Raw genomic sequence first — 3,832 nt, forward strand, 5'->3', positions numbered from 1 at the left:
CATCACGACAGGTTAGGCTTTTGGGTCATGACAGATTGGTATCAGAGCTTAGGTTACATAGGTCTCACGAGTCATGAGCTGGTTAGTAGAGTCTTGCGAATCAGTACGGAGACGTCCGTACTTATCTTTGAGAGGCTGAAAACCCCTTAGGAAAATTTCACTTTCATGTATTCTATCGTGCGGAATTGATTCAGCTTGGAACATAAATCCTTGAATTCCTTCCACGCATTTGTATGCGCACATGAGCGCTCGATATCAGTTGTACATCGCCAGCTTGTGATTGTACGAACGATGTTTGAGATGTGTTATGTGTTTTGGTGATGGGCCAGTCTGGAGGACTTGAGGCCAGGTTTAAACCACAACTTTGGCTCGGTAGCTTTAGTTGTAACTTGTACATTTGGACTCATATGTCCGGTAATACCCTTACAAGTGGAATTTATGGCTCGATGAGCGATTGAATAGATTTGTGATGATTATGATGTAATTGCGGGATGTGTTAAGACGATTTGAATGTGACGAGAAGTGTTTCCTTGAAATGTAAAGGAAGGTCATTGGGCGCTTGATTTTCGTTTTGATGTGACGTACGGTCTCGAGTGTGAATGTTTTGAAGGATCGTTCACGTTGTTAAATTTTGGGACAAATTAAATTCTCATGTCTTGTCAATGAGTTTGGACTCAAGAAGAGTAAGTGATTGTGTAGTTATTGTGGTTGCGTATGGGTATTTCTGATGTTGATGGCTCGAGAAAGATGATCTTCAAAGACGCTTAGAGTCGGTAATATTTTATTGGTTCAGGTACAACAAAGATGCATTTCGATTTGATGCAGCAGTTGGTTAGCAAAGTATGAGGGAAGACATGACGAGAAGTGTTTCGCGGTGGTTAAAGTACTAGCAGGTCAAGTAGGAGAAGTAGAGGTTGAGAAGTTTCTTAAAGGAGATGATTTAACTGAAGGAAGAGTGGAAGATTGGCATATGAATTCAATGGTAGGGTAGTCGTGCACCTTGAGAAAGTGTAGAACGGTTTGGAATCGTGATAGAATGTGATTTGGTCTGCAGACTTTATTTGGAGTGATGGTTACTGTACCGAGAAAGATTGAATATGGCAGAAAGGAGTTTGTTTGAAACGAAGAGGGATGTGAAGATCTGATTATCGTTTCAGGCGTAATATGACTTGAGCTCGGAAGGTATTGTTGAACTTTCAGTTAATGTCAAGAGGGAAAGTACAAACTTATACAAATGGTAGGCGAGCATTAGCTTAGGAAACATTTGATGATTACGTAGTTGTTGCACCTAGTGCAACATCGTTGGAAGATGTCGGTAAGTAATTCCACACGTGGGTTATCTCTGGTGAGTAGTTAGTGGTGGCGCGATGTTCATGAAACTTCTGCGAGAAATATTAGTTGCTACCTGGTAAGAGGTCGAATGTGTGACTGTAGCTGGCGATTCAGAATGTTTATGAGAAGCTTAACAAAAGACTTCGATAAGTCTGGCGGGTTAACGGTGCGAAATCTTGGTAATTGAGAAGGAGAAATCCTTGCGGGTTCCAATTTTATATAATTGCAGCTTGAGGCTAAGTGGGGGAGTGTGCTATTGACGTGTTGATTGCACAGTTATGTGTCGTATTCGTTTCAGTTCGGGGTATACTGGTGAATCAGTTATGACTTGCAGAGGTCGAGATCGATGATGATTCGGGTAAAGGAATTTATGGACACAAGTTGTATTACACTTTATGGTTATAGGAGGACCATAAAATAATTGAGTGGTTATTCACGAAGAATGTAGTGTACATGGAGCGGGAATTAGCTCGGTTGCGTAGGAGTGTGGATTACTCTTTATTTCCCTTGGGTGTTGGTGTGCTAATGGGGAACAGGTCGTTTCGGTCCGTTTGGTCGATTAGTTCGAGATTTGAGTAGAGTGGATGACTCTCAAGAATGGTTCTAATGGATTCAAGATTTATATGTAGCGATTTGGAATTTTCAAGATTTATATATATGGCTAGAAAACTGGGAGTTGTGTTGAACGATGTCAAGACTCGTGGCATTTTATATGTGAATTATACATTTCAGTATCAAGAAGGTGAAGGAAACAATTTTAAGTTCACATAAAGTGTTTCCGGAGTAAGCATTTTTTGTTGTGGTACCTATGGGATACATAAAAAGGGAATTCAGCGGCTTATAAGCCTTAGGGCGGTGTGATTCTATGATAAAGTTCGTGGGGCAAGTTTTAGTTAAGGATAGTAATGTTCTAACAAGGAAAAAGTAGCAATTTGAAGGCAATTTGAAAAGGACTTGGAGAAATAGGACAGCTTGGTAGTAGGTTGGGGTAGCACAGTAATGGGTATGATCGGTTTTTTGGGTACTTATAATGTGGCTAGTATCTACAGGTGTTTCGTGGCAATGCTCTCATATTTGGTAACCTGTGTGGCTTGGTGGAGTTAGAGGAATTCAGTTCAGATAGCTTGGTTATGTGCAAATGGATTTCAAAGTGTTCATGATGGTGTCTACCATGGTTTGAACCAAATATTTTCTATCGGTGTACGGAACGTGTTTTGTATTATGATTTCCTCCTTGAAAGAAGCAAGAAAGAGATTTCTGACTAATAAGATATGTAATTTGCTAGTGATTTAGAGTTGATAATGGAATTCTTATGCTTGTCACATGATGGCATAATAGATGTGGTGTGTTGTGCGGGGATAGGATTTACATGTACAAGGTTAAAGTTCAGTTTTGAAGGGAAGGGCATAAAATCTTAGGCAGCATGGACGGTTTCAGATGACTAGGTAAATAATATTACTATTTGGTATGGCTTGATGAGAGTGTATATTTCAGAAAGGGCAATGTGTTTTGATTTATGGGTACTTCGCTGGTATTGCGACACTCTCCTGGTTGATCGACTGTTGATATTTAAATATTTTCCAGGTGGCACGGAAGAATTTTTAAAGTATTTCTCGTGGGAAGATTGTGTATGAGAGAGGTTTTAGGCATTCGGGCGGTGGTGGTGGAATAAAATATGGTGATTTATGTGTTCTATGAAATTGGAGATTTGGAGTTCTGAGGAGCAGATTGTTTCATGGTTGTGGACTGTGAAGTTGTGGCCGGAGCTAGCCAGATAATAGAAGGTGTTATGATTCCATCATTGTGAACTTTCAGAGGTTGTTTATCTATTGGTGGCTGACCATAGTTGATTTGGGGCCCATTGGTAGGCCCAATTAGGATGTGTATTCTACACCGAGCTGGATTGATTGGCTCCATACTGCTATTGTTGAAGGATGTGCCATTCGGTTGTTGTGAAGCTTATTCGTGTTCTGAAATGATCTGTGAGTTACTCTTCTATGCTACGAGGAGTTGTGATTCCTTGGTTACATGCACATATGGTGCGGTTCTATTGTGGCCTTATAGCGGAATTTGAGCGAGAATAGTATTGGATATTGCTTGGTTGATGGCGTATTGGTCATGTTCTTTTGGGTTTTGAATGGCATGGTGTCGTTTTCTTCTCCGTGGTTATGGTAATGCACTTTGGGTACTTGATGTCGAATTGTGCATGGTTATTGATTTTAGCAGAGTGGCTTGAGGTGTTTCATAAGGAACCGTATTTGGATAGGGTCGCGTATTGCATCAGAGTTATGTGGAAATATGATCCTTTGTGTAAGATTCATGTGTATGGTTCTGCGGTGTGTAATGGGTTCTTAGCATTGCGTCGGGGTGGTACCCTTCAAGCTTGCGGAACGGTTCTCCTGTTTGGGTCATTGTTACGATTGGGTACACTTGGAATGTTGCTATCTGGTGCACGGATTGCACGGATTATGGCTTTAGATTGTATTGATGTGTCATGTCA

This window comes from Nicotiana tabacum, chromosome 17 (assembly GCF_000715075.1).
Source record: "Nicotiana tabacum cultivar K326 chromosome 17, ASM71507v2, whole genome shotgun sequence".
Taxonomy (NCBI): domain Eukaryota; kingdom Viridiplantae; phylum Streptophyta; class Magnoliopsida; order Solanales; family Solanaceae; genus Nicotiana; species Nicotiana tabacum.